This window comes from Cyclopterus lumpus, chromosome 15 (genome assembly GCF_009769545.1).
Source record: "Cyclopterus lumpus isolate fCycLum1 chromosome 15, fCycLum1.pri, whole genome shotgun sequence".
Taxonomy (NCBI): Eukaryota; Metazoa; Chordata; class Actinopteri; order Perciformes; family Cyclopteridae; genus Cyclopterus; species Cyclopterus lumpus.
Genome location: NC_046980.1, coordinates 14,599,470 through 14,607,587, shown reverse-complemented (window position 1 = coordinate 14,607,587; position 8,118 = coordinate 14,599,470). Strand labels below are relative to the sequence as shown.

At 40.1% G+C, this 8,118-nt stretch overlaps 1 long non-coding RNA gene across 1 annotated transcript; it reads right to left on the bottom strand.

Moving 5' to 3' along the window:
- Window positions 1-5,348: 5,348 nt before the first annotated feature.
- Window positions 5,349-7,176, bottom strand: LOC117744497. Its single transcript, XR_004611182.1, has 3 exons — window positions 7,093-7,176; window positions 6,347-6,395; window positions 5,349-5,481 (listed from the first exon to the last, which is right to left on the bottom strand). It is a non-coding gene; the product is annotated as an uncharacterized LOC117744497 (long non-coding RNA).
- Window positions 7,177-8,118: the final 942 nt, after the last annotated feature.

Below are 8,118 nucleotides of genomic sequence, written 5' to 3'. Positions count from 1 at the left end.
GCATCAGGTCGCTGTCGGATCGGCTGTGCGACGCACTGCTGGGGAAGTGCAAGTAAGCAAAGGCTACCGTCAGCAACCTCGGAAAGGTAGAGGGGCAGGTGCAGCTGGTACGGGCGAAGGGGACTGCGATGGAGCATTATCCCGTGCCCACAAGCCAGAAGGAGCTCACGTTTAACCAGTGAAATCATTCTGCCAGAAAGAAGGAGACTCTCTCCATTGTGTGGCCGTTGCAATATTTGGAGGTTTATGTTACATCTGGTGTTCCACTGGTGGTCTCCCCAGACCATTGTCTTACACTGACGATGTGAAATGCATAAAGTGAGTAGCCTATGCATTAAAAAAATGATATGGATGAAAACGAGAGACAGACCAAAACCATGAACGCATCCCCCAGGAAAGAGTTCCTGTGCTCCTGTAACACACCGGTTGCCCCATGGAATGTTAATGGGATATGATTTGGGCTGGACATGATCAAATAATAGGGAATAGTGACCTTTAAATGAAATGTGGCAATAGCAAATGCGTGCTGATAACATTTCATTATTTCCCATTTTTCACATACTCGTTTGCCAGGTGCTCTTTTGAATGTATGAATATTCTCTAAATAATCTGTAAAATCTAACAAAGTGCAGGAAAACATTTTTATTCCCCATATCAGGACCTGAACTGATATATTTAGGAGATTGGATGAATAAAAACATGTTTTTCAGCATGTAGCTGCTGTATTAAAAGTTGTTTGTCAGAGAGTTCTAAAACGGAATGCAGTGAGTTCTAAATGATGTTGTTAGAATGAAGTTCTTGAAGCAGAGGTGGAATATGGTCATTTCTTCTTCAGCACTGAAAGAGAGACACACACTTTTGAGACAAGCATCATTTGGAGAAAGATTCAAGCTTGAAGGTTCATTCCCAACCTTGGAAATACTAAACTGAGAAGATTTGACTTTTAGAAAATGTCATCGTGGAGCTTAGATGCCTCTGGTGTGTCAGGTAAGACAGACTCAACACGCTCAAAATACATTCGGCATGATGCTGAATGTATCTGCTTTGAAATCAAACTGTGGACACTGATTTGTTGCTTTTGACTGAGGTCTAAACCCCAGGACCCCAGCACATTTGAAATTATTATTTAAAAATCACTTATTAAACCAGAAACTAAGAAGTCATGAGGAACAAAGTGACTTAGCGGCCGCTAAGACTAGAAAAGCGCTACATAAATGCAGACATTTATATCTGTTTTCTGAAATAAATAGATTAACATGATACACATGATATTAACAGTATTTGACACATTCTTCTCCTTCACATGGTCTCAGAAACACAAGCCAACACTGCTCTGCAGAACTTGTTCATCACAAAGTCCCACATGACTGAGCACACTGACATCTGCCCAATGGAGGCCTCAGCGGACAGGGTGAACACCTCTGCAGCAGATTGGGGTGACTGGTTTCCTGGTAAAGGACTACCTCCCTACACCTATTATGAAGATCCATCTGTCTTGTCTTCTGATGGAGGACTATCTGATGGAGAACTTCCGCCCTACACCTATTATGAAGATCCATCTGTCTTGTCTTCTGATGGAGGACTATCTGATGGAGAACTTCAGCCCTACACCTATTATGAAGATCCATCTGTCTTGTCTTCTGATGGAGGACTATCTGATGGAGAACTTCCGCCCTACACCTATTATGAAGATCCATCGGTCTTGTCTTCTGATGGAGGACTATCTGATGGAGAACTTCCGCCCTACACCTATTATGAAGATCCATCTGTCTTGTCTTCTGATGGAGGACTATCTGATGGAGAACTTCAGCCCTACACCTATTATGAAGATCCATCTGTCTTGTCTTCTGATGGAGGACTATCTCCCTACACCTATTATGAAGATCCATCTGTCTACACCTATTATGAAGTTTCATCTGTCGTGTCTTCTGATGGAGGACTATCTCTCTACTCCCATGATGCAGATCCAGCTACCTGGTCTTCTGGTGAAGGACTACCTCCCAACTCCTGTGATAAAGATCCGGTATCCTGGTCTTCTGATGGAGCAAAACCAACAGACTATACTGCTGCAGCCTCAGCCTCAACTGGTTGCCCTAACAGAATGACAATAAGGACATTCTTTAGTAAAATCATGGCTACCCTCTGTTGCTGCTGGCGTCACAATGTGGAAGTCTAAATTAATTATATGCACTTACTTGTTTTTAGGTCTTTGAAAATAAAATATGTTTGATTTGTTACTATTTTCAATAAAATTGATTGACAATCACTATACAATGTGTTGGGCTACTTCATTACAGTACATTATAACCAATACAAAAATGATTGTATGCTATACTGTGACAGACTATTATGAGTCAACTTTATGGCATACTATACATTGACTGTGTTATGGCATACTATACAATGTCATTTTTATTTCTTTTTTTTGTCACATTACACTGACTTCTTAATTACATTTTATGGCACTCTATACTATGACCTTTTTCCATACACTAACTTTAAATACTTTTTTCAACACTATACTGAGACTGGTAAATACCTTTTTATGGATCTACTATACTATTACTTTTTCTTCTTTTTTAAAGCACTATATCATGACTTTTAAAAGATAACAAACCAAGACATTTTGTATAATATACTATACTTTTTATGAGATTTTCCTGACATTAAATCCTCTGGTTTGATTGGCAACTAGTGGCTTTTAATCAAATGGTATCATTATGAGGACGAGCGGGTCACAAGGTTGTCTCCTCCATGAGGCACTCGAGAAATAAATAATCCAATTAATGTTACTCTCCCACGACAGAGAAAGAGCTCTCAAATTATCCGTAGCCAACGCAACCTGGCCATCGATGAGGGAAACGACTCTCATCTCATTCACAGAGACGTCCTCCTCGTTCCAGCCCATTCAGAAGGTGACTCATCCATTTACAGTAAAGCACAGACCCCATCCTTTGGCCCCCTCCTCCTGCATTGGGGAGCTATAGCAAAGCCAACAGAGACCTCTAGAGGCCATTGTCAGCTACTGCTGAGGAAATAAGGCACAACTCAGGAGAAATCTTTGTAACAACATCACAGCAGCTCCATGATTCAACTTCCTGCCCCTGACCACTGGAAGGTCTGTCACACCAGACTCTGATTAGGGGCCTCAGAGCTGCAGCATGTCAGCATACTTTACCTATGACCTTTCCTCTTGAAAGCATGCATGCACACACACACACGGTCAATTCTACAGCACCGCATAACAGCAAAGTGTCTCTGGATAAGTGATTTAGTAGCCCCTCGGTTTCCACAGAAACCATTAGATTAACACACTTTGGGACCTGGTTTGTTCTTTGTCCGTAATCATTCATAAATTAATAAAACAAAAAAGTATCTGTGGAGCACAAGGTACAACACAAACAGGGCCTTTTATTCATTGAAGATGTTTGATGTAACACAAGCAGGAAAAGTGATTACCTCCTGGACTATAAATATTGATTTTTATACATACACATCTGTATTTCAAGCAGGGGCTGGTGCCTCTTAATTACCTGTTGAAATATTGATTCTCCAGAAAAACTCTAGCTCAAAGGGAAGACTTTGCATTATCTATACTGGAGAGTTGGAGTTTAAAAGCTCAACTCAACTCTGTGTGCAGCAGTGCATGTGCACGTAGTTGAGTTCAAACATCAATTTGTGAGAGGATCACATTAGAGATGGGCTGAAATATCTTATGAGAAGTGCCTTTATTATTGTAATTAGGAACATTTACAAAAGGTTGTATTTTAGTACACTTTTTATTAAAAGCCCCCTTGCGCTGAGATTGCGCACTATTTTAATGAAGTATCGATACTAAAAATATGCAAAGTCTTATCGTTTTTAACGTACAGGTACCAGGATACCTTTTTAGTATCGATACACCGTGCAACATTACCACCTTGTGTTGGCTTTTGACCCAACAAAATCACAGAAGTTAAAAACTCCTACTAGTGGAAAGTATATACATTTGCTCAAGTACTGTATTTAAATAATATTAAATTAAATAAATAGAAAAAGTATTTTGATATGTTTTTTTTAATAGAACATATTGCACTAAGAATGCCAACTGTAACTATTGGGCACCATTCTGTTTATTTTGTATAGCCCAATATCACAAATTACAAATTTGCCTCAGAGGGCTTTACAATCTGTACACATACGACATCCCTGTCCCAGGACCTCACATCGAATCAGGAAAAACTCCCCAAAAATAACCTTTGACAGGGAAAAAAGGGAAGAAACCTTCAGGAGAGCAACAGAGGAGGATCCCTCTCCCCGGATGGACAGAAGCAATAGATGTCATGTGTACAGAATGAACAGCATTTACAAAGTTACATAAACACATTACATGAATATGACAATGTATGAATGGAACTCCAATTCATGAAACAGAAGGAGATAGAGAGGAGGCGCATCAGCAGGGCCAACGCGGGAGGCCGGCTCACCAGGCATCAGACACCGCCAGGTCCAATGGATCCTATGAGACGTGAAGTCACAACGACTCCGGGGAGGAAGCAGAGTTAATAAGGTGCAATGGAGAGATGTAAATTCATCCATAAGGAGAGAGAGAAGATGAGATAGGTGCTCAGTGTATCCTAAAACATCCCCCAACAGCCTATAAGCCTATAGCAGCATATCAAGGGGCTCGACCAGGGCAAACCTGATTCAGCCCTAACTATAAGCACTATCAAACAGGAAATTCTTAAGTCTATTCTTGAATGAGGTGACTGTGTCTGCCTCCCGGACTGAAAGTGGAAGCTGGTTCCATAAAAGAGGAGCTTGATAACTGAAGGCTCTGGCTCCCATCCTACTTTTTAGGACTCTAGGAACCACAAGTAGCCCCGCATTTAGTGAGCGCAGCTCTCTAGTGGGGCAATATGGTACTACAAGCTCCTTAAGATATGATGGTGCATCACCAATCAAGGCTTTGTAGGTGAGGAGAAGAATTTTAAATGTGATTCTTGATTTTACAGGGAGCCAGTGCAGAGCAGCTAATACAGAAGTAATGTGATCTCTTTTCTTAGTTTTTGTGAGTACACGAGCTGCAGCATTCTGGATCAACTGGAGGGACTTAATCGAATATTAAATAAATGAAAAAATATATAAAGAAAATCCTAAGAAAAAAAACATATATATATATATATATATATATATACATATTTGAGTTTCAAATAGATTAATAAATAATAGAGAAAATATATTAATTGCATATCTTAATACTATGATATATATGTTGGAGTTTCAAATAGATTATTCAATAATGAGAACATATGTAAATTAAATAGTAAAACAACATAATAACATTTACATAACAAAGTGCAAAAATAATTCTATTGCAGGCAATGAAATAATTCAGTGAAGATAGATTGTGAATTAAGGGCACAAACTGCAGCTCCAACTGCCTGCCCTGGTTCTCTTCAGGCTTGCATTGTGCATGGAATCATTTCTGTCACATTAGATCTAGAAAATGAAAAGGTAGAAATCAGAAAGTTTCCGTGAGTTTTTAAACAATTAGACCTGTCATTGTTTTTAACAAATGTTTCCCACTATTAAACTAGACATTATGTATTTATTTTAACCTTACTAAGAAAGAAGATATCTAGTTCACTGTCAATCTGTCGATGTATCAAAATACACAACTTCACAAGTTCGAAGTTCTACACCTTTTTCTTTCTATTGTCGTGTCAAAAGTTGACCCTACCAGGTGAAACTTTTTAAGATGAAATGATTAATATCGAAAAACTAAAACTTATCTTTAAAGTTTTTGTTCTCGCAAGAAGAGGCTCAGTTGCACAGAGCCACAACGATTCTGTGCAAGTGAGTGCTGAAGATTAAAATTCACAGCGCTATAAAGACAGTATACAGAGGAGTGGGTTGTTATTGGAATATTCAGCTTTGATATTTACAAACAAAGGAGTACTTATCAGTGTTGTCACAAGACATATAGATGCATGCATGTATACAGCAAGGAGGTCTTTGTCACACATGCTAATAGTTGTGACACAAAAGCATAAGTCCATACGTCCTTTATTCATACATCCGTGTATGTTATTTAGGCAGCTGCTGCATATACCACGAGTCTCAGAATGCAGTCCTTGATAGTTTATAAAACAGTCCACCTATAATATAAAATATATAAGATACTCATAAGAATTAAAAAATCCCATTACACTACCTACATATTCACATTTGACATTAAAAAAGTTATCTGAATTGCTTCTATCTCTGAGTTAAAGGCAAAACCGTTTGTCCACCTCTAAACCTTAACGCTGATTGTGACGCTGCATTAACAAAAGCAAACAAACACAGACAAATAAACCCTCACCCAATTTGTCAGTGGAGGCCCAGATGGCAGTTGCTTTCAAACTCAAACACTGAAATACAAAAGTATAATAAACAATTATTATTAACACCAAAATCATCTTTTTATTCAAATACACAGGGGTCAGGCATTAACTGAACAAATATCTTCCAATATTTTTAGTATTACTGGAAAAACTGCATTATTGCAGTTTATTCTCATAGAAAAAAGATTTAGCATAAAAGAAAATGTAAAGACAGAATTTTGAGTTGTGTGGCACACATGCCCTTAAAACAAGGTATTCTTTGCTGTGACAATACAAAATATTGATAAACTATGTCTAAATATCAATCGGGGTCTGTTCAGATCCCCTACATTGTTCAGGTCCCCTTCATCTCTCTATCTCTCACTATTTATGTGAGGTCGCTCTGTGTATCTCGGTGCTGATAAATATTCCCTATTCACCTGCTAAACTGCCACCAAATACCTCATAGGTCATCGAGTTGATAAATATGTGTTTTTACATGAATTAACACTTCTGTTTTGTATTCCTTGTCTGCCCTGTGTATTTTTATTTTGACTTTTTCAATGATTGTTTGTTTTCTATGGATTTCACTAATTGTATAATGCAAACTGGCTTTTGCATTTTTGGCATAGTGAACACTTTTTGACCGTACTTCCCTGCCGTGTTGTTTGTTTGATTCCTAACAAACCTGAAGTTAGTTTCGTATCCCACCCCCACACCACAGACAAACACTATCCTTACAAACCTGATGCTTTCAGTATTTTGAGAGCCAGTGTTTTTCTCTCATTCTTCATGTCCTTTTTGGATGTCCCAAACGTGATTGTTGGAACCGTTGGAAAGGCCTCCATCAATGCTCTTGCCATCTAAAAATCAAAAATATTTTAAAAATCATGTGTACCTTACTCTTTCACAGCACAGCTGTTCTAAGCCAAAACTGCATTACTTAAAACGAATCTTATTCAGTCATTTACAACCATTCTTGTATCTTATTATTATATAGAAAAATACAATTGCACAGGTAAAACTGAGTTTAACGACGACATGGACTTCATTTAAAGGTGATAACTGTGAACTAACCTACGATAGAAATACATGATATCCATCCATCCCATCCATCCATTATCAGCCGCTTATCCGGGGTCGGGTCGCGGTGGCAGCAGGTTCAGCAGGCCGACCCAGGCTTCCCTCTCACCCGCAACACTTTCCAGCTCATTCAGGGGATCCCGAGGCGTTCCAAGGCCAGCCGGGAGATATAATCCCTCCAGCGTGTCCTCGGTCTTCCCCGGGGCCTCCTACCAGTTGGACGTGCCTGGAAAACCTCTATTGGGAGGCAGGCGTCCAGGAGGCATCCTGACTAGATGCCCGAACCACCTCAGCTGACTCCTTTCGACACAAAGGAGCAGCGACTCGACTCCAAGCTCCCCCCTGATGTCCGAGCTCCTTACCCTATCTCTAAGGCTGAGCCCGGCCACCCTACGGAGGAAGCTCATTTCGGCGGCTTGTATCCGAGATCTCGTTCTTTCGGTCACGACCCAGAGTTCGTGACCATAGGTGAGGGTTGGAACGTAGACCGACCAGTAAATGGAGAGCTTTGCCTTCCGACTCAGCTCCCTCTTCACCAAGAGGGACCGGTACAGCGCCTGTTTTACTGCTGCAGCCGCACCGATCCGCCTGTCGATCTCCCGCTCCACCTTACCCTCACTCGTGAACAAGACCCCGAGATACTTGAACTCCTTCGCTTGGGGCAGGTAGTTTGTCCCCACCTGGAGGG